Source organism: Barbatula barbatula (genome assembly GCF_947034865.1).
Source record: "Barbatula barbatula genome assembly, chromosome: 20".
Lineage (NCBI taxonomy): Eukaryota > Metazoa > Chordata > Actinopteri > Cypriniformes > Nemacheilidae > Barbatula > Barbatula barbatula.
The window spans coordinates 12,912,787-12,937,197 of NC_136783.1; the positions used below are offsets into that span (position 1 = coordinate 12,912,787).

Genomic DNA, 24,411 nt, shown 5'->3' on the forward strand with positions numbered 1-24,411 from the left:
TGGCATGTGTACAGAATTTTGAAGGTCTTTTTATAATGTATCGATGTGCGTGGATACGTGCACGCACATACATGCACATTTCAACATATTGTGTACTTTTATTACTAATTTGGATGCACCTCTTTGTCCTGTACTTCAATGAGACACGCAACCACAGTGCAAGTCCTTGCCCATGATTTTCCCTCGATGCATGCTATTTAGAGGCTTTAAATGCAGCGGTTAATTCCTCCCTGTTTAGGAACCAAATGCTTTCGTCCGGGATGTCATAGCAGCACAATAAATTCCAATAAACATAATGCACAAGTAGCATTATCTCACATCACGAATTTAGCGCAATGTTTTTTCCTCCTAAGTATCGTCTGAGTGTAGGGAGGTGAGCACACCTTAGTTTAGACTGTCACTCCTTTAAGCCCGAGTCGTGTATGCTTCTGTCAGCGCTCTGTCAAACTAAGTGCTTGTTGGAGTATTTAAGCATGAATCTTCAATGTTTTTACGGCCCCTCTGTGTTCCGACATGCCCTGCTTCCCTGGATACCCTCTGTTGTCAGTACACACAGGTAAAGTGGCACTTTTGAAGGGCTGTCTGGGACTGTCTGATGTCATGCTTGTAGATAGTAGAGGAATTTGCCCCATAAAAGTTGTAGGCATTATTTTTGAGCTGTTGGAGAAACACATGATATCATATCCACCGGCGTGCACTTGTTTGTATCCCGCCCCTCTCTTTACGGTCGCCAGTGTGACAGCGGAGGCGATGGGGTCATTGAGGTTTAATTGCCATTTGGTGTGCTTGGCCCTCCCTGACTCTCTCTCTCTCTCTCTCCATGCGTCGCTAATGCACGCAATATTTGTAGAGAGGAGGAAAGGTAAAAAACAGAAGCATCTGTGATGAGGCGTAGGCGGGTAGCGACAGTTGCCGGGGCCCCCTCTCGACAGTGCGGGCACCCAGCAACCGAACACAAACATGCGTTATACGGATAGCTCACACTAATATGAATGTACTTACTCTCTTGTTGGTCCAAACCCATTTTATTAGATTCTGTTGTGTTAAAAATAAAAAGTTAAATTGAATGTATGATCTGTTTTCTTCCTTATAATGAAACGGAATGGGGACGGAAGTGTTCTAGTACCCAAAAGATAAAAAGATAAATTTGAGCCATAATATTGGTCCATGTGACAGCTGTGGTCACCATTCACTTTCATGAAAGCATCTTGCTAAATTGTATTTATTTTGCTTTTTTGGACAATAAGTCATTCATAAAGGTAATACATGGATACATGCATGCACGAAATTTTCTTTTTTAGAACTGCCCCAGTATTCTCACAAAAAACACATGCTACACATCGATCTCCAGATGCCTGAGAATCTGCACGCTATAAAATAATAACACATAATAACCTTTATTTTCTTTTTCCTAGAGTTTATTATATGCAGCGTGGGTGAAAATTCCCATGACTCGAATTTAATTTTCAATACGAATCATACCACGAAGGGAAATAAGGCCAGATTGCTTAAAGCATATATATTCTGTGCACAAATCCTTAAAAATCTTTATGCTAAGTGGGTTTTAAGTTGACATTTTAACAATTGTTTTAAAGTCAATTAATTTGAACTGTTATTGTGAGTAGAAATATCTTTGTGTGATAAACATCAAAATGTCAAAACAGTTTTTTCCATTAAACACTTGATGACCGTTCCGTTGTAATTTTTGCTCAGTATATTGAAAAATAGAAGCTAAACACAAATATACCATCAGACAAACATATCCAGTGAAATAAGAAACTTGTCAAGCCCACCAATGATGCTGCCTCCTAAATTGACAGATAAACCGTAAATATGTTGTGTGACAGCAAATATTTAGAAAAAACGTATATAAAGTATATAAAATAAATCTCTCCCATGCTATTTTACATTATAAATATAAATATTAATGATATAAAATCATATTTTATCAACGGTGTTTGTTGTTGTCACACCATAGGACACGTGTATGTTGATGTGACACATGAAATCACCTCTTGAGTTCACGCATCCATGCTTCTGTGTAGTCCTGAAAGTGTCGTAATAGCCCTGCATCCTGTAGGTCTCTCCATCCGACTAAACATGAGTACATGTGTTTACCCACCATGCCTCAGTGTCCACAGCATGAATTATTCACTCTAGAGGTAATGGACCCCAGATCAGGGTTAACACATACAAAAGGGGCAGTGCGATGGCTCTTTTAACTTAGAAACTACATCACTTAATCACTCTATCATCTAATCAATCAAATCCCTCTTATTTACGTCTGTTTTCTTCCCCTGTAAGACGCTGGCTAAAGGCTTACATGTCCTTGCCTCAATCAATCGGCTTTTCAATCAAATCAAGTAGGTTTACATCAGCCTGATTGGCCCACATTAGTCAGCACAGATGTACGGCACCTACAAGGGCTTTACATCAATCCACCAATCAATCTGCCAGCTTGCCGGACATTCGAGCCAATCACGGGGCTTTGTATCATTGCATACACCAAGACACGCATGCATACACGCCCAGAGGACTTTCTTTTTTAGTATGTCCTCATTTCCCCTTCTCTCTCTCACCACAGACTCCCTCGTGAGCTCCTTCAAATCTAGCCTCTAAAAGACACTCTGAAGTGGACTTAGAGGTCGTAGAGAGGTATCACACATGTGCGTGTGTTTTGGGATGAAAGCGTGCATGTGTGTTTGTGTCGGGAGCAGCGGCTTCACTGGAGAGACAGCAAATATTTAAGTAGAGGTGCCTGTTGTTGGTTCCGGATGCCTACGGCTGCTTATAGGATTTATAGAGAGAGAGTGGATTTTTTGCAATGTGTAGTTGCTAGCAAGCGTAAGTAAACATGACAAGGTGATATTCAATAACTGCCTATTGAACTCATGCTAAGAAATCTCCTAAACAGAAATGAAAGATTGTTAGATTTATTTTAAGTTCAAGAATAAATAATGTGTTTGTGTATAGTGGGAGTACAAACGTGTATGAGACCAAAATCAAAATCTGGAATTTTAAATGTTGGTAGTTGTCTGTATGGAAAATATGTTTTGTAAGTAGCAAATAATAATAATAATACAAATAAAGAAACGTTTTACAGAAAACAAATACAACATGTTTTAGACTCTTTCATTGAAGCACAAAAGATCCTCTTGGGAGTCATTTTAAACCATGTTATGATAACATAAATCATCAGGTTTTGCTTGTTCATGCAAGTTTATGCCAGCTTGGATGCATAATGACATTACAGCGAAATAGAGACAGCAAATATTGATAAAATTCCTAAAGTGATGTTGTTTTCAGTTAAACCTTTGACTCTGATACTGTAACTATAGTAATTGTAAATTGGTTTATTGTTAAGAAAAGGCAAAAAAAGGCATTTTAATAGCGGTCTTACACTTTGGGACCCCTTTGTATATGAGAAGTTCACGGATAACTCAATTTTTAACATAACTCAATGTCAAACATAAAAAAACAATCTAAAACACGATTTGGAACATTTTCTTCAGTTTTCTTCAATATTTCCGTTGTTTCAGGAATGCAAAGGAACGGTAAAATTCAATGCTTGCATTTTAAAGTTATTATAACCTAAACCTTGATTTGTTCAAAAAAAAAATCAGTAATTATCAAAATCTACTTTTCCATTAGTCTATTTCTAGGAGAGCATACATTCCTTTTGGTCTGAAATTCCACGTGCAGATTTCTCATCCCTGATGTCATGGCTCAGATGCAGTAGTTCTCTGTCGCGTATTATTACTTTAAAGCTTTACAGCTCAAGTAGATGCCACAGGGTTGTGGTGTGTAACCAGATTGTCTACAACTGTGCGAATGTCCAGTCCACACATTTGAAACGAAAATTGTCCATATAAATTACATCTTACATCTTTTCAGGACTGAAACAACATTATATTTACCTTGATGTATACACTTTCCAGGGTAAAGCATGTGCGGATTTGTCTATATAAAAGTATTTGTAAATGATAAGTTAGAACTCTTAGCCCAATAAAAAAGGTCTCAGAGTTGCTTGATGGAGTTTAAAGCTGCAAAGGTAACATTACAAATCATGGCGGGCTTTCTGAGAGCGGCTGCCAAGGCGACGGCCTGTGCACATATATAACCATCAAAGTCTGCAGGGCTTTCTGGCCCACACTTGGCCTCAGTGGGAATAAAGCTGTCTTCTACTGTGCGCTGTGGGGCTGTAAAAAGTTTGGACGGGTAATAAGTGGCTCATTTTTAAATGAATATGCGTCAGTCAGAGGGAGCGGGTCGGCCAGATCCCAAGCTTTCATCCTAGAGTGCACGGTAATGATCCTGTCGTAAAGGAGAAAAGGGAGATTGAGAGGGAGAAGCAGTAAGACAGGAAGAAATGAAAGCAGTGGTGGGGAGAACATAATGCACATTTCCACATTTTAGGGGGAGGTGTTGTTAGTACTGGCGTAAGTGGCAAGCGAAAAGCCAGACAAGATCACACACACACACAGATCAAGATGCTTTCACTTACAGATATTTAAATGTGTGTGCATGTGATAGATTTAACTCATACTTTTTCTCTTTCTCTAATGCAAATTAAGTTTTAATGTTTGCACACAGAGGCTCATTGTGTTCTCTAAATTCTGGTGTACAAAGAGGTGAAAGGGTGGGGGTGTAATTGTAAAATACTATATGCAACACATCATGTGCTTCTTATGTTTGATACTGTCGAACAAAAAATTGTATTTCAACAAAAATTCAAAGAGTACTCTTAACCTACTCATTTGAGAAGTCCACCACATGTCACATCTCAATTTTAAGATGTCGCTCTCTATCAGAGATCATGGCAGAATGTCCAGATTTCAATAACTGTCTTCAAGGACATTTCCCCTCCTTCACACTCAGAAAAATGTGGCTTACTTTATCTAATTCCCCTGCCCGCATGGCGTCCCCCATCCTCTCATTATGTAATTTGTCCTCTCACATTCTCTTGTGTTTGATTTTGACAAATATGGGGATTATCTGAATATGGGATTTTTAAATATATGGCTAATGTTAACTTTCATGTATTTCTTCTAATCTGCTGAATATTCATTATGTGTCTCAAGGACGAACTGAATCGCAGAGGTCATGAATTCTGTGTGGAGGGGGGGAGAAAAAGAAGAGAAAGATTAAAATTTAAACCAGGATTCACTTTTGAATTACAGAAATAAAATTGATCATCAGTCACACAAAATCTCGCACAAAAGAAAGTCTGTGTGTTTTGTGGTTATCAGTTAAAGGACCAGATTCTTTCGTTTTTGAGGTTACAATTGCAGTGGGGGAACAGTTTAATCGCAGCATAGACCATTTTCGTTTTTTCTGAATTGACTGTTTATAGGTATGTGTTAAGTTAAATCATTTTTTGTGTTCCTCCCAATATTGTTTCTATTTGCATTCATTTGCAGAAAATGAAACCTGAAGAAACAGGCAAAATAACAGAAAAGATGCTCTGTATTCTTTGAGACTTCAAATACTTTAAAGAATTCAAAAGTTCAGATTCACTTAATAACAGTAATATCTGCACATGTATTTAGGAAAAGTTCAAAATGATTTTTTGTGATAACCTGGATTTTTATCACAATTTTTATCTGTCTTGTCACGCTGTCATTGCTGTTAGCAACAGTAAACATACAAACATACTGTAAATGTAATTCCTTTAATAATACTATACTAATAAATTCAAAGCTTTTCCTTAGATATACCTCCGAATGTTACAGATTTACTCGTGTCAAGATAGAAACTGCAAGATTTCTTTTCCTCCTGTGAAAAAGGATAAAATAAAGAATATGTCAACACTATCTTTAGGTACAAACCAACAATAAATGCTCCCCTTGTGGTCTCCCATATCAGATCCAGATGTCTCTTTCACACCGACACAGGACGACAGACCTCTGATATATTTTATATTGAAGCAGAATCCAGCATTGAGAGTGGAAATGCCACGGCCTGCGCTGTCTGACGGAGGCGCGGATCTGAGCGGGCTGACAGTGTTCCTATCCTAACCCAGCGTCCTGCATGCCAGGCTGCCTGTATGACAGCTCTCCCCGTGCAACTGAAAAGTCACGGCTGATTCCTGTGGGATGTCTTAGCAAACAAAGGACAATGCCTGTGGATTTCCTCTGGGAACGGCAAGTTTGGCCGGAAGATTTGGGCATACTGCAGATTGATAATGTCAGTCGATTGAGATATGGAGTGTCATTTTAGTGAATGCAAGATCAAAAAAGAAAGGGGGAGGGAGGTTAAAAAAAAGAAGACAGTGTGTCATTTGTTTGCTTTGATACAAGATCGCACCCGAGCAAGAGAGGAGGGCTTGTGTGTGTGTGTACAGACACACCGCCTCAACAAGAGACCTTTTGCTGCCTCCTTTTGTACAAAAGGCCGCTCTCCTCATGTTCGCCACCGGCCCCACCTCTGAGCCCGCTCGGTGAATGAAAACTTCGCAAACTCCTCATCCCCTCCCACCATCACCCCCTCACTATCCTCCAGGGGAGGCAGGTGACACCCCAGCCCGCTCGCACAGCCTCTGTGGCTGGGCTACAGCTGCGTCAAGATATGGCTGTCGGTCAGCTCCTCATAAGTGGCCCCAGGCTAGATTCATACCCTTTTCTCTCTTTGAAAAAGGCGGCACCTTAAAACAGCCTGTTAAACGCTGGCCTCATCCTGGATGTTTTTTTCTTTCCAACTGATCTATGTGGTTTTTCTTCGTTTTTGGACAGCCTTATTCAGGACAGAGTTCCTCGCATGACACGGGCTGTTAGGATCGGTTACCGCTCCCCGAAGACAGCTCAGCCATGTGGTTTATGCGAGGATGGATGCAGTGTTGACAAAAAAGACGAACGTGAGGGAAAAGACTTGAGAGAGAAAGAGAGACAGAACACGGTGGCGGAGGAGTAAACAATACCGCGCTGTGTTATTTAACACCCTCTAACCAAAGCCAGCTGGGCGTGTAAACACGTTTATGGCGATTTAATGAAAACATGATGTTGCGTCTCTGATCTTCCACACCAATCAAACTGCGTAATTTGTGTACACAGCCACTGTCTTGTGGCATAAACAGTGGCTTGCAGCTGTCATAATTTTATCTCTTATTCCGAGGAACCGTTTCAATATAGTCGTTTCAAAGGAAATATTGTGCTAAATAGCTCTTTTGACTTTCCATGCAAGCTAAAGGGAAATATTTTTTAAATATAAAATGTATCTGCTGTTTTCAACCTTAGGGTTTGTTTGTAAACATTAACAGTAATCATTTTTATTTTACTGGGTTCATATTTTACTGTATTGCTCCCGTGTGGCTAAAAAGCTAAAAAAAGAGCATTGTTTTAGCTTGTTACTACAAAAATGCAGTTTCATGTAAATGCACGTGCAGTCCCAAACCCACACCAGTCTCCAGTACATCCTCAGGTGACGAAATGTGTAATGAGATGTATGCATGCATGTGTGTGAGGTGGAATGAAATGTTGTTGCCCCACTATGGACCTGTTTTACAACAAAAATGATAAAGATAACTACAGTATAGTGCCCATGCCCGTAGAGTAGAAAATGATGTTATGTTTACTCTAAATGCTGAAGTTTAACATTTCAAATGCGTGAGCCATTTAATGGGATAGTTTTAAAGATATTTTAAAGAATTTAGGAAAACAAACTGTTGGGGCACCTTTGACCACCATTTAAACTTAGTCAATTGTGCCCCAGAAATAAATTTTGATTGGATGTCAATGTTTTAACTTTTATCGGCTGAAAAAAATCACCTGATCCCAGCAATATTGTTCTTCTGTACACAGTTGCAGAGTGTAGGTCGCTAAATTTTAAAGCGTTTATAATACAGTGTCTACACCGGACGCGAAGGGGCATGATGTGACGTGACAAGAGATAATAGAACACATTGAAACCCATTATAATACATTTTGTCCACACTGGATGCAGCGCTGTCAGTGTAAGACCTTAAAGGGACAGTTTACCCAAACATAAAAATTCTGTCATCATTTAATCACCCTCAGATCGTTCCAAACCTGTATAAATGTCTTTGGAAGAATGTATAAGATATAATGTATAATATCGTTTGGTTGCTGACAATCTTCCAAAAATCTTCCTTTGTGTTTAGCAGAACAAAGATATTGATACAGGTTTGAAACAACCTGAGGATGAGTGAATGATGACAGCATTTTTTGAGTGAACTATCCCTTTAACTTTTTGTCCATAATGCTACTGTGGATCATAACAAAAACCAGAATGTTTCAACTTTTAAGATAAAGACTAATCTTTTTACTATTCCTTTTAAGTATTACCAACTTCTCTAGTGTTGCTTAACATTTTTTTTTGTTTTTACCTCAGTCTTTCTCTTCCTGAATGCTGACATATTTCTCTTTAATTATGAGGGGAAAATGTTGTAGAACAGCCAATTCGTGTAGCCAATTATGTTTAATTTAATTACCTGTCGACTTTGATAATTATTACCCCTGATTAACCACAAAGCCTGCTCTTAAATGTTAATCGAAAGTGCTGGATGAAAGTGATGAGGAGTTTTTCTTTTTCATTCATAAAAGAGAACATTATTAGATTACAGTGACTGAGATTCTCACCTTTGTCTCAGGCTGCTATCTGTCTGAAGTGCTGCATAGCTCTTCATCGTTCGTATGAAGCGGCAGGGTCCTTGCTTTGGTCCGGCGATGCCCCTTTGTTAGGTAGTCGTGTTTACAGTCCCTAAGGATGTTATGCTTGAATAATCAATTAAACAAACACGCACATACACGGATAGCATCAGCACCAATTTCTTTTCGTTGCTGGCGGGAGTGAGAGATAGAGTGCGCAAGAGGGAAACCAAAAACAACAAACAGATGAATAAGTAAACAAACAACAAACAATAAATAGAAGCGTTGTTTCCATGTCCCTGGGCTCTGGCAGTATTCCTGCAACCAGCTGGAGAGGAGAAAAAACACAAAAAGTCCACTGTACACAAAATGCCTTTCTTCTTATCACCTGGTGGTCTTTTCTTTGCTAATTCTGTGTAAAAGAAAACAATGATTAAAAAAATGTGAATGTGTGTTTGGTTGTGTGTAGGGATGTTTTTCAGGTGGTCATCACTAGAGCCTAAATTATACAAATTTGGGCTAACTGTTTTATTTAAGGGGTTAGATTTAGGGGTAGGGGATCCAAAATCTCATTAGCCTCTATGGGATGTCCTTAAATCTGTGTATTTGTGTAAAACTTTGCAGAGGTGAAACTTCTGGACTAGATCCGCAGCTTTGATGTTAGCTTTAGGGGTGATGGGGTAACAAACATTCAGATTTTAGGATTAGAGATTATTCACCTCCTTGTGGTCATATGATGTCTTGTCATAACAAGATTTATCAAAATGGCTTACTGAATCTGTTTGAACAGAATTAAACCTTCAAGAGACTTCAAACTGGTCACTTTATTTGTGTTACAGATATCAGTGCATCCACACTACTAACAATATAATGCTACTGATTGTGATGTTTTGGAGCACAAGAAATGTACAGATATACATATCAAGAAAGGTTTTCATTAATCGATCACTGATGGTTATGCGGATTCTCTAATCTTGTTTGCATGTGTCCCTGTGTGAGGTGAACTGTGCTGTATTTAGGCTAGTTAAGTAAAATAATTGGCCAATCTTTGTGTTCTTTTGGTAATCCTTTCATAGGTGCCTCATTAGCCAATGATGGCAAAACCGCAAGAGCGTTTAATCTTAAACCCGTGATGGTGAACGGACCGAATCTCTTTCTGTCCTCCGTACCAGAGGGTCGTGGCATCTGTTTTGGACTACAGTCTATGTCATGCTCTGTTTGCCCATGTGTGGGGGCAAAACTTTTTGGTAAAGTGTGTTTGTGTTTCTGATGTCAATCTGGAGAACATTAAGAACACACAAGCAAATTCATAAAGCACCTTACCAGCTTCATTTGTCCATGAAGACATTCATGAGTAAATACAATTTAAATAATTAAAGGTCAAAAAACTTTAAGGTAGATCTTAAGTTATAAATACTGTCTTAAGATGAAATCAGACTGTGTTCTTGGCACAGCTGAGTCCATATGGCAGGACACAGTATCGCAGTCAGTATTGTTTTATGAGCCTGCTCCCTTCATTTTAGGCCAGCATGGCTACATCTTGGCATATTGATTTTTCTAATGAATATGTCTTGACTAATGGGGGTCGAATCCTATTGTCTGGCGGAGATGTGATTGCAGTTTTCTGATGGTTAAAGAAGATTTTTGCTGAGAGAAAGTTTCCACTGACCATAAAATAAATCATTTTTCAAAATGTTTGATGAGGCGACATATTTTTGGTATAGGATCACATTGACTATGCATTGAAAGTTTAGTTGTTCATAAGTCTTTTTTTCAGCTTCCCCACAATGTACACACTACTACTAATAATAATAATAATGATAATAATCATCATAAGTATAAACTGTAATAAACTATATTCATCTAAAATATAAATGTGCATTAACTATATACATCTACAATAAATGTTTATAATTAAACAAAAGAACTACATAATCATAATATAAATACAAATAATAATGCTTTTATTGACATATACGTTTATAACATTTTCATTAAGTTTCACTGAACAAACCGCAAATAACGATAAAAGCTTGCATACAAACAGCAAGAACAGACTTGTTAGTTCCCGAAGAATAGATGTGGAGTAGGTAACGGTTCCCATGGTGTGTCTGTCCTTTGACTAACATCTGTTGCTCGTCGTCTGCCACAATGGCCAAAGTAAAGCCGCGATGCGCGCGGAGGTGAAGAGATCAGCACATGGAGCGCGCGGGTTTTGTTATTGCGCTACAACAAGCGTCAGAGCAGAGGATGTGCAAGCGCACCTGTTTTAGACGCATTACGGTAGACTAAATTGTCCCCTAACACATCGCCAACACAAGACACAAGCCGAGTAATTCAACACTGATTTCTCTGCGAATGAGCGAGGAACAGACGAGATGCCAAAAACTCCAGCAAGAAGCATTATTGGGACTTTAGGAAAACTCACGTTGTGAATAACAGAGGAAGGAAGACGATTTGAAGCCACGAGGAGACATTAGAAGCGGCGTGCTTTTTCTTCATGAACTTTCAGGAGCGCTGTGACCATGCAGCCTTTGAGCTAGTGCACGATTATTGTTTCCACTTATCACCCAACTGAGTGATCAGTTTGAGAGAGGAAGCCAATAAAAAAGGGAAAGGAAGACTAATAAAGACAGTTGTCGTTGAAAGTAATGGTCCGAAGATATCACTCATAGAAGAGGATTTTTTTTCTCTTTTGCGTTGCTCTTCTCACGGTTTTTGGGATCGCTGGGACATTTCACCAAAGCTGGAAGCGAAAGATCCACATGGTCCAGCCCGTAGAGTGAAAGTACAGTTCTTCAGTATATCCTAACAGGTTGATTTGCACTTTTTTACCTTTTCTCTTTCTATCCTTCTTTGTTCCACGCATGATCAAGTGTGGTTTTGTCTTTAGGATGGAAAAGATTTGATTCGTGAATGCGTAAGTTATTATACACACTTGAAAGCAACAAAAAAGAAATCTCACAAACAACGGAATGACACAAATACGCTGTTTTTTAAAAGCAAAGACCCGAGTGTGCAGTGAGTTAGATGTTGAAACTTTTAGTTTACTTTTGCCTATATGCGTAGACGAACGCTTTATTTTTCTCTGCGATAAGGAAAAGTTGCCTGTAGCCTGCATGAGATGTAGTCACCGATGACAGAACTGTTCGTTTCTTTAAACACTTAAAAAAGAAATATATATATGTGTATATATATATTTATAGCCTATATGTTGAGGCGGTGATATAACGAAGAACGAACAGTAGTTTAGTGACTTAAATGCGCACGGCCTCGTTTATTGTGTCCGCTCCATCAATTCATCCAGCCAGGAGTTCAGAAGATCCACATGCACACAAACGGCGAACAACAACTTCAACAAAATACTAAGAAAATAGTTTATGACAGATAAGTTCAGTTTGCTCTTTCCTCGTAATCAAAGATACATTTCAGTAAAGTCGTGCAGATGTATCTGGTTACATTTGAAAATACCATTAAAACTCCACCTTAAAAATGTGGAAATCCGAAAATCCGCGTGACCCGTCATTTATGTAAACAATTAAAGTTTATATATATATATATATATATATATATACACACTATGTATATATAGGCTATGAAATGTCAATCAAAATTATCTTATCGTTCAGGCTACTCTAAGCTGGCTGCTTTAAATCACAAGTATTTTTCTTCATTTAAGGCCTCGAACTAATAATCGTGTGTTGTTCTCTTCTCCAAACTACCCATAGCTTAACCTTTGCGCTTTATTAAATGACATGTTAATTTAAAACAAACATCAAAATAAGCAGAAGGTGAGAGAAAAAAAACGTGGTGAAGTTATCGTGACAATTTTGGTCTACTCGTTTGAACAAGTTTTGTTACACTGGAACAATTATAATACAATAGGCCTGCATTAAAAAGTAACTAGCAATCATAATGTAGATCCCTTAGCAGCAATTAACGCAAAGGTATATATGCATGTTAGTAAAATTTGATGGATGTAAAATCATGTTATAAACGTGGAAGAAAAAGTTGTTATTCATTTGTAAATGTACCAAAAAAAATATTGTCAAATATCGTATTGTTTCCAACACGGCAACGTAATGATTTCAACGAAGATAAAATGAATTGACGAGTTTTCGCCTCGATGTGCATGCACGAACAGACTATAGATTAACTTCAGTTTTGCAAAACTTATTTTATGTGTTTATTAGAGATTCATTTTGCATACATGATCAAACTCTACATAAAACATGCAACTCGTTTCTTAAAATTTTAAGCCTATTTCTTTCAAACCGAAGTCCCACAGTTGTGTTTAACTTAAGTGAGCAAATCAGCGCCCTTTGTTTCACTCTCAAACACTCGGAGCAGCCTGGCTAAAACAAAACCAACTAAGTTCAACAGCAGCAACAGCAACAGCATTCATTTTTTCATTGCCAGTGCATGCTTAGTGATTTTGCAAAAGGAAATACATCTCAAGGCTGTGACGAACCGAGAAGACTATTCGCACTCTCTCAATACTTGGTTTGTACGAATAAATCTCCACTTCACTCTAGTATATAGACGTGTGAAGAATGGCGCACCCGCCACATTGTCCTCCTTAAAAATATACATCATCACCATATGACAGTGTGTGTAACTTTGGTGTTATTAAGAATTGATTAATGGAAAATTGTGCTTTTGACACAATTAGTTTAATTTAGTTTGCATGCACACTGTGTCACATGCATTCTTCTTGTAGAAAGTATAGGTAAATTGTTTTAATTCACTGTTGGTATTTAACAACACAATGCAAACTTGCTATTAATCCACAAAACTAAATTTTATTAGAAGGAGTCCTATAATATTTTGCACATTTTTGCTACATGATTTCACGATTTTTAAAATGTGTTTATGAAATTTTGAATACAAATTTCTGACATATTTGAATTAGACTCAGTATTTCTAACTGCATTTAAGCACACTTTATTTTCAATCAAGGCAAACATCAGCTTTGAATAAAATTAACATTAATAAAACCATTTCTAATTTATTTTAAAATTATTTTCTTGAGCTAATATAAACATTAGTTCATAATCTATTTTACTGTCACATTGTGACTGACAGATAACTCGGTTTGTTTGTTCCTGTAGTGTGTGTTCCCTGAAAATATTGTCTCTTGTGAGTGCCTGGTAATTGAAATGTTACATTTGTAAATGCTGGTGAACATGTGCATAAAGTGATGAGTACAATTTAATTTGATCTGCTTATATGTCAGATGAATAGAGAGGCTGGATGATGTTATGTGTTCTAACAGTGATAATTTATGAAGTCAAACTTCATGACGAGAAGAAAGGCATTTCTTTTTTGGAGGGTATGAAAACGGCTGTAAAGAGGATCATTTACAGTTATTTGCATGGCCGTCTATGCAGCAGCTGTAAGCAGCGACAGCTACACCACTGTCGATAGTTTTAGCACTCTTCCTAACAGCAGACACAAAAGGCATTCTGATTAAACACAAGTGATCGTTGATGAAGCAATTGTTTTAAGAGACAGTAAGTGCATTTCATGCCTTTTTCAATGCTTATACAAATGCAAACGTCACTTTTTGAGTTTTCCCAAATTTATTACATTGATAAATGTGTGTGTTGCATGACAGGTTGGTAATCAGGCCACTGTGGGTATTTGTCTGGGTATGTAGGATCAGATGTGTTTATTTGCATGCTTGTTTGTGACTGACATAAATGTCAGTGTGAATATTATGTTAAAACATGTTGCTATTTGATGCATATTTTAAGAACATTTTTGGATTGTAAAGTAAAATCCCTAATTGTTTTGTTAATGCACATATATCTGTGTGCTGTGCAAAAAGCATTTAGTCTGTATGCGTGTTTGCATGCTTGTGTTAAACTGAGATGAGCCCGAGTCAAGTGATATGGAGGTAAATTTAAGTTTTCAATATTATGAGTGATTTTATCATGAAACACTCTGGTTCTTGTGAAGCACTGTCCCTCCAACCCTCAGATGGCATTTTCACCATTAAGCTCTTGTACCGCTCCAAAAATAATGTTAGCTTTTACATGAGTGCATTTTTCTAACCAAAGCATTTTGAAGAGGAACACATATTCATCTCTAAATGATTATTATTTTTTGTCAATCATACTTTTGCCCTCGTGTATTAGATTTGCCACTCTGGTACTCAGGTCCTGCTCTCTGAAACGTGTTCGTGTGAAATATGTCATGGCTACGTTCTCTCTTTTGTATTTTTGTTGACCTGAAGTGAAAGGTCAGGTTGGAATTTTTACGCTCGTTTGCTAGTACGCAACTACGCATTGACTCCAGCATTGACCAGCGGGCAGAATGACTGGTGATTAAACATGTGGTTTTAATTGAAGATGTTATTTGGTGTAACGGCGAGGCTGAGCATTTCTTCTGTGTGTGAATAATAAATTATGCACGTTTTTAGACCGTGAGGGCTGTTTTTATTACGAGTCAGAGAGTGGTGTCATTTCTTTCCTGAGCTCGTCTACACTAAAGCAATTTCAACTAAGTTCAGCATCTTGCCCATCTGTAAATCAAAATAAAAAGAGGAGAGAAGAGGTTGGTTGGAAAAGAGGGATGTTTTCCAGATGACAATGTTGATCTGATTATATAAGCTATAGGATTGTACAGGAAAAGCATTAACCATTCAACTTCGAGGGAGACCAGAAGCTGTGTGCCGTCTTTGTTTTAGGATGTTAAATATAACTGGACATTTCTTTTCTTGCTGGTATTTATCACACATTTGTTTCAAATGCGACCTTTGAAGTCTAAAGCGCAGTTTTTTTTCTCACTGGTACCTTTTTGCTATTTTGTTTCGCGCACAAATTTTCCTGTGCTGGGAGGCTTCACACAGTGTTTCGAGAGAGTGCCAGGCTGTTATGAGGTGATGACTGTCTTAAAGAATGACCCTAACGTTTGCTTAGGGAGAGGAATGGCCCATTTCCGATGAGCTGGGGAAATGTGGTATAGAGGGAAAAGCAGGGTGTTCACTGAACGGAAATGACAGTACTTGAGTGCGAGACGTTGATCATTACTTCTCTATATCCATTAGCCGAGCACCTCAGGAGAGATTATTGGTACTCAGAGCCGCAGATGCTCGTGGAAAGTGGACTTCTTTGTGCAAGCCTATATGTGCCGTCACACTGTGATGCCTGCTAAAGAGAGTCAGAGAGGTAAAGAGAAAGTTAGACAAAGACAAAACTGGCCTCTTGTGCACTCACTAAATTTTCTTCTCTCAGAGCACCGAGTGACTTGATTCAGGCTTAGCATGAGCGCGGATGTCACCTGAAGCCGTAAACTCGCTCCCTTCAGCCACCGAAGCTGCTTCTGCTAACTTTGCATTCCAGCTGACAGCTGTATTTGTGTTATGGATTTTCTCTCAACCCCTCCGTCTCCCATCTCGAGCCATCACGCCGTTCCCTCTCCTTCCCCCCTTCACGAAGGTCTTCATAACGCGACTCGCTGTATATTTTAAACGCGCGGTGAAACTCTTGACAGGCCATCATGTCCGTCAGAGAACGGCGCGTCAAGTAAAGCGCTTTGGGAAAGATGGGGACAAACTTTGGGCACTTTAAAACTCTGTCACGAAGGACGAGACGCGACGTCGAGGTGACAGCTCGTGTGAACGCGTCTTAATAAAGTTTGTTCCTTCAAGACGCTTCTGTCTTCGGTCAAATCCCGCGCGCGGAACTCGCTCTTTCTAAGCTCTCTAAACAGCGATGGCGATTACAAAAACGTCTGGCAAGGCATTGTCCACAGCGAAGAGAAGAAAATCTCTGCTGATGTTGTATTCCTCTCTTCGCTTTGTTTAGCGGGAACGGCGGGAAGAATTCCTGTCAGTGTTGCCGGCCGCGGTAAACCTTAGTCCGGGTTTAGACTCTAATCCACCCCCAGCTGATGAAGGTGCGAGCGGTTCGTTCCTGACGGAGATTCTGCCACTGCACTGTACGCGGATAAATCCCCCCTCCCCACTGTGTGACCATATAAGTAATAACCATATAAATGTATCTAATTTTCATTCGCTAATCCGTAAAGTAGCAGCGGAATGGAGAAGTGTTGGTTTCTTTTATGGTATTAGTAATGGGTAACAAGGGGATGCCTACTTACGTTATTTGCATTTGAAACGGACGAAGAAGATACATCTTCTGACAGAATTATCATTCAGCCGTGTGTAAAACTCAATCAGGTTCGCCCATGTGTTTGATTGAGGCGAGTTTACAGCCCCTTCCACTCCTCCTGCAGATTCTTCGTGTATATAAAACAAAAATGTTAATAAAATACTAAAGGACTTTTCTCGCCTTTTTTTCTGCTCTTATGGTGAAGTGTCTGGATGCGAGGGACGCGGCGCTCAGCACGTGCGCGTCCCCTTCACATGCCAAATGCAAGAACGCACCACAGAAAACTTCTTTAAGCGTCTGCACGATTTTACGTTTATCAATTTTATTTAGTAATTAGCTTTTAGTCTCAGGATATATTTTTAATAATTATGTATAAAGTGTAGCTGTAACTTATGTGCGAATTGTACTGTATTGTGCAGTGTACTAGTTCATAATTAAATGTCAGAGCTCAGAAAGACCTTCACAATATGACAAATATGTTTATTTAGTAGGGTTTTCTGGAAGAAAAAAACTAAAAGGCACATTTTTTGTTTGATAGTTTATAGTGAGTGATGAACATCGGTAACCGTTGGTTAGAGTTGCCTTTTGCTCTCCGGCTGTGGTCTGTGAGCATTGTTGACCATGAGACATCTGCCACTATATTATCCCCAGCTGTTATCTGAATAATTGTGTAATAACCCCCCTCCACACACACACACACACACACACACACACACACACACAGACAGACAACCCCTCACTCTCCATTCATTGAAGCCCTAGAGGGAGAAGTCAGGGAGAGTATTTTCCTCAGTCCTAACAGAGGGAGCACAGAGGGAAGGAGGGGAGCATGGGTTAGGCTCCCGGTCAGACTTCATACCGGTTAAGCTTTTCTTGTCAGTACGCTGAGGGCACGATGGAGCTCTGTACCAGTATGAAATCTGCCCTCGCGGTCACTGCCAGTCAGGTTACACCTGTAATGGGGATTCTACATCCGTATCCTCTCTTCCCTGGGAAATAACCCAACCTTTAAACCTAGGATTACCATTCCTGTACAGGACTTTTCCACAGGAGTGAATAAGTTTTGTGCTGTTTTCTTTCACACAAACACTTTTTAATTCCGTCCCTTGTGTTTTCTTCTGTTTGTGGCACTGGGATTATAAAGCTGTGGTCAGTGAGAGTGAACAGAAAATAAATAAATTAATCGAATTGTGTTGTCAAATGGATTTAGCAGGCACTCATTTAAGTTCTAGTTCTCACAAAATGTGTTTTTTATTTTATTGCAAAACAGGAAGTTGTGTTTCAATGTTGCATATATTTTCATGGATGTGTTATATGCAACATATGATACTATCTGCTATTTTGCCAGAGAGATAAAATCTCATTGGTCTGTTTTTAGTGCAGATTAAGAGAATAAACAGATATATGTATGTGTTATATTTATTTAGCATATATTTTACATGTCGTATTCTATAGCAGAGTCAGTACCATAGGTGCAGAATAAGTGATATAATGAAAAAGATGATATCACTTCAAACTAAAGAAGAGTCTTTAGTTTGATCATATTTATAAAAGACAGAAACAGCTGTACTGTAACATACATCATTAAAATGCAGTAACAAACACACTGCAGCAAATCTTGACGCAGCACAGCCAATCTTGATGGTAAGCGGGTCTTCCTATCGCTCGTTGGTTGACGCGTGGGCGGGCTATTTCTTACGCCTTGCCGTGGGTGTGCTTTTCCAGGAGAATTACCCAATAAGGGACTAAGAAATGTTGTATACTACGTCATACGTCTATCTCGTTTTTTGACCAGTTCAAGCATGAGAACGTTTAATATTGTAAAGAAGTCAGAATGCATGAAACACCGTTGCACATCCCGTTTAAATAATAAAACGTGTATTTAGTTAAATGTCCTTGTCTGTTGCTTTTTTGATAGGCCTTTTGTCAAATCCCACCCACACACAGTAAAAAGGCAAACACTGCCTCAGTTCCTACAGCTCAGTCTCCTTGATCACCAAAAGGACACCAGGGCAACATCTCGATTACTTTCTTTCCTACCTTTCTGTCTTTTCATGGTTCTTCCTGAAATCATATTTTTTTATCATAATACAAAGGCTTTAATTAGATATGTGAGAGGAAAGCGATCGCATCACAGTGTCAATCCTCCTTCCTTTACTGACCCTTATTTCACATCATAGCATACAGAGAAACGGTTAAAATAGAAACAAATCATGTTATATGCTTAAATTAAAGAGAAGGTACTGTATGTGGGGAAAACATACCACACACATGCTTTTTGAGGATGTTTGCTCGTGAGTGTATTTAATATAACTTAATGCGAACTTGCAATTGCTACATCTGTCATCTTGTGTTCAGCCACGCGTTGCGCACTGCCATTGCGCCGCAAACGGAATATGTCTTGCATTGCGATACGCACGCCAAACGCCTCGGTTTAGCGCATGTTTATATCGAAAAATTATGATACAGGAGTGCAGCGGCATAGAAAGACGAAATCTGTGTGAATGGCCGATCAAAGTGAAACAGTGAAAAGGGACTCTACTAAAACAGTGTCACGCTGCGCCGCGTTCCACACGCTGTTTAAGCGAAGTACACCTGTAATGCGTCATAACAAAAATACACACCGGTATTTGGTATGGATCGGTAAACCGCCCAGCACTATTCCAGTTTTCCTAAATCTGTGTGTTGGAAGGCATTTGTGCAGAGACACAATCTTACCTTTCCAAATTAATTAGTCTCCTGGCATCCTTGAACTTATGATGAAAGGGGACCGAATACTTTAATTAACAGAGGAATGATGGCCAAATTCATGTTTCTCTTCCCCACATGTATTTTTATTGGTGGAAATGAGGTTACCGTGATATTGGGTTGGCATGGCATTCTATGGTAATTTTTCACTTTCAATTTGAATTACCTTTCCTGACATGACCTGTGACCAGATTTTATTAAAGGAATCTGAATGATAAAACTTGCAGATAACACTGGGCAGAAAGGTGTTGTGATTGTGTGTTTAATTTTGAAACTAGCATACCTAATCTTTACATCATTTCTTTTCAATCACAGTGAATTTGGTCAGATAAAATGTTGAGCAGATGAAAGACCCGAAGCCTCAGATGTAAACGTATGCCTTGTATTAATACGTGATTAATTTTTTTTAAGAGTTTGCACGCTGCATTTTATTACATTCAGACAATTCAGCTTGCTCTCGCTGGTGTTTTGAATAGGTTGCGTAGAAGGACTTTTTCTCGTGTGATCTTTTGTTAAGTATTTGGTTGCCGTAATTGCTGTTCGTTTTATAGAAAACTAATTTGGTTCTCATAGGTAGAAGAACAATTGGAGCGAAATGTTTCAGAAATCTTTTGATTGGAAGAAACAGAGCATCATGACCGCTGTCTAGGCAGGCTTATTCTCCTTTAACATATCTCACATCTTCATTTCGCATCACCCACAGATTTCTTTTGAAGTATTTACAATGAGTTGGTAATTGATAAAACACATATATTTCTTCAAGGACTAACAGAATTTTTATGATTCGCTCTAAAGGACTCCGCTCTCAACAAAACAAGCGATAGAAGAATAGATTAGAATAGTATAGCATACACACGCCGAGAAAAACCTGTTAACACACACATGTACAAATATATATATATATAAAGTGTAATCTTTATATATTTTTGCTTTGTAAAATTGTAAAGCAATTATAAATGTGTGTCAGAAATTTTGCAATGCACAGCCAGTTTTGGGGTTTAGGTAAATGTGAGAATAAGGATAGTTGGTCAATTGAGTGACCTCAACGTCTCTAACAAGTCAGTTCCTTTTTAAGGCTTTATGATGGAGGTTGGTAAAACTGGAAAGAAGTTTCCAGAAATCCTGCAACAGATCTCCTGAGTGCTATAGGCGTCTGCGAGCGTGGACCTCTGCGGTTTCCCACTGTTAATATCCATCATTAGGAATCATTTTCTGCACACCAGCTTGCCATGGTTAATTTAAAAAACACAGTCATGGATTGTTCCCATCCTAACCCCCTACGTTCCCCACCACCACTAAAAAATACCTTAAAGACGACTACAAACTGCATTATGTTCTTTAAAGACCTTCTTGGCTCGTGTTACGTTTCACTGAAATCTAAATGTAAATCCCTTTATTTTTTAAACTTCCTCCTTCCACGCTCATTACTGTCCGCCAGGTTAATTATGTATGAAACCAATTTTCAGATAGGTGTTGCTTTCAAAATGTGCACTGGAGGCAGAATAGGGAGAGAAGGGAGAGAGGAAAGCTTGTCTATGATAGAGAAGAGTGGGAAAACCCCACTTGGTGGCTACATTAGAAACCAGAGCGGGTCTTTGATTGACTGACGGTAAGCCGAACCCCTCAGTGGACTAATCATCATTCCCCAATCATTCAATAAACACCTAATCAGGCTAATTGACCCATTCCCTCTAGGAAGCAAAGCCCATGGCCTCACTCACACCTGAGGGAGTGGATAGGGATGAACAGACCTTAGCCGGGGAAAAAAGGGCAGCCAGGCAGACCTCCAGTGTCAGTAAGACTTGTTAGCTCAAACAAAGTTTTGCGTGTGGTCAGTTTTATGGAGATCTGAAACTTTACGGTGCTTTGAACTTCGTGTTATTGAAACCCCCAAAATAAATTCAGAAATGCGTGGAATTTGATAAATGCTCTGATTAGTTGACCACCCTGTTTTAGTGATGAAAAATGCAAAGAGGGAAAAAGAGAGGAAATTTTAAAGGAAATATATGTGACTCTTCCAATAAAAAATAGAATTAGTGTCTCATCACCTGTTTTATCTAGGCATATTAATGTGTCGTTCTAAGCACATCATCCCAAGGTTGTCTGGCGAAATCGTTTTAGCGCGGCATGTGTTTGGCTGACTTTCAGAGCGGCGCGCCTCTCCGCTGAAGCCTCCTTTCCCTCGACTCTGACATGCACCGTCTTATCTTCCTGACAACTTTGTCCACAGAGACGCTCCAAAGATATTGATATTACAGTGTATTTTATTGTAATGAAATATGCGTTAAGCTTTACTTTGTCAAGTATGACTTATTGGCCCCCTTAGATCCTCTGTCTGTGGAATGCAGGATTCCTCACTGTTGCTTAGAAAACCTAAAAGGGTCATAAAAAAGACCTGCTTTTTTCCTGTCCGTTTTTTTTCAGCTGAGTGCTTTTGTATTTCTGTTTGATATCTTTTTCAGGGGAGAGTCGTGTGAGCTTTTTAAAAAGATTTTGAGCCCTTTTTTTAGTACTGAAAAGCACATTCATATCTTTGTTTTGTCATCTTTATTTAATTTAGCCGAAGGTTCAACTCGAGCCGAGACAGCGGGGCCGTTTTCAGAGACACCTCAAACATACACACACATGCCGATTCTCACATACTTTGTAGGATTATATGAGGAAATAATTTCATACAGTCTTCCATCCTACAATGGTAGTCTCTTTTTCTGACACACACACACACACACACACACACTTCTTTTTTCTTTCTCTTTTTCCTTGTATTCTGCCTGGTAATGAGAATCTGTTAATGAGAGTGAGAGATCTTTTGGGTAAAGCATAATTTATCAGAAAGGCATAGGTTTTAAAAAAAGGGGAAAAAAGAGACAGGCCTTCAAAGAAATTCTATTCTTCTTATTTCTGAATGTTTGATGAGACATTGAAAAGTTTTCTAACGTCATGCGGCCTGAACAGAAGAGAACAGAGCGCTGTCTAATCACGCTTCACAGAAAAATGACTTCCAACCAGATTTAATTAACTGATAAGAGGGGCTTCAAATTAATTTTTCAAGGATGTTAGATTTTGATTAAGAAAGTCCTAAAAGAAATTGACGAATAATCAATTTTTTAATCAACTTACTCAAATGGTAACTGGTTAATATGGTAATTCTGGCAATTAGGCCAAATGTTGTAGAGCAGCATTTTCAATGCATCCTTGTAAAGATATTATAATATCTGTACATCTAATTATTACGCTTATTTCGTTTTTTGTGTGTCTACCTCTCAATTTCAGTGCTCAGGTTTTTTACTCCTCTTACATTAGATCTGCGTTCAAATGAGAAGTTGGAGTTTGAGAACACTGAACGCTGTGAATGGAGTCTTTCAGGAAACCATATTGAACGGATATTGGGTGGAAGTGCTGGGGGGGGGCTTGAGAAAAGGGAAGTGTTAAATGTAATCGGAGTCATTTACATTTAAAGCAGAAATTACTCCTGAGATTTCTTAAGCCTTTCTTCGCCTCTGTAGATTATGTGAATTAATGGCATGAACTTTTTTCTTAAGGGCTATTCATTCTGAGCCTGTGAAGGTACGTGAAAATTGAGAAAGTCATAGGAAGTTTTCCAATTCATTGTAACTGATGAGTTTCTCTCATGCGATTTCACTTTTTACAGATTCTTAAACCGTTTGCAAAAATAGAAAGGCTTGCGTAGTGCGTTTCTTAAATGAGTATTTTGAGGTAGTTGATCAACTGTGATTTCAGTTTCTTTTTGCGTATTTGGCTCCAAGCTTAAAGTGGCTTGCTTAGATTTCTCCTGGCACGAGCCGTGCATTCACAAAAAATCAATACCCTCATGTTGTCATACTTAATTCTCAGTGATTTCTAAATAGTTGAATACAACTTTCAGTAATTTCCAAATGTAAGTTTCATTTCTAAGTTTAATGAATAACAATTTATTGTGCATACTATATTGAAAGCTTTAATCTCTAATAATAGAGAAATCTCATCAGAGCAGCATTTGTTTTTCACCGAGCACTTGGCTACGCGCAAGTAGACAATATTGACAAAACATTTGAGTGGTGCTTTAAAAGGCACGCGGCTTTCCAGGCGTGATTTCTTTCCGTTGGAACTCACTCGCACAAGTGGCTAAGTAGCTTCTTGATCAGGGGCCGGCTGGCAAAAACTCAATATTGAACGTACATATTCAATTAGCAAAACTCATTAGCAAAACTTGGCGTTTGTTGTTGTTTTTTTCTCTTTCTCTCTGGCACAGAATTAATGGTTTTGATATGCTAATTAGCCAGTAATTTAATTTCAAAAGGCCCCAATTAACAGCGGCGTTGTGGACACGATGAAGTTAAGCAGCGTAATCTAATTTGCATTAGTAACGAGCAGGGAGTAATTAGGGGACTAATTAGACACTTCAGACAGCACTTGTGTTTACTTTCTTAATGAAGTGAAGGGCTTTTTTTCCACGGAAGCCAGACTGTGCCAGGCATCAGAGCGATGACGATAGGCAGGGCGGCGGGGGCGGGGATTTGGCACTAGGAGACGAGTGGCATTTGGCTTACTGATCGACTCCAATTACAAACCCCGCTACCTGTCACGTTAGTGGGCCGGCGACGCGTGTCATTGGCCGTGCCGAGACTGATCTCAAGTACCAATTGTGAAGGTCTGAACGTTTTAGGAAGCTGCCGTGATACACGCGTCTGAATGAGCTCGCTGCATCGTGGGCCTCGTGAATGAATTAAACCTTCTGGTGGAATTTCACCGCTCTTTGACCTGGCTCTGCATACTGTCTGAGGGCTAGATGATGAGGTCATAGCACACAGGCATTGGAGAGCCATTATGGGCCTCCGTGCGACTCCCCGGATTGGTTAGATTTTTGTACCAGGGATGTCTTTCAATTTCTTTTGTGGAAAATGGAAACTTGTACAGAGTGTTGCAAGGTTTGACGTCACTCA

At 39.0% G+C, this 24,411-nt stretch overlaps 1 protein-coding gene across 2 annotated transcripts in view; it reads left to right on the plus strand.

Moving 5' to 3' along the window:
* The first annotated feature begins 10,883 nt into the window (after positions 1-10,883).
* The window catches only part of foxp4 (forkhead box P4), a 112,769-nt gene continuing 99,241 nt past the window's right edge, over positions 10,884-24,411 (plus strand). Inside the window, exon 1 of one of the 2 annotated variants that reach the window (XM_079482786.1) lies at positions 10,884-11,418. The gene's annotated coding sequence lies outside the window, so the exon portion shown is untranslated. The remainder of the gene's footprint in view (positions 11,419-24,411) is intronic. The other variant, XM_079482785.1, reaches the window with a different exon arrangement.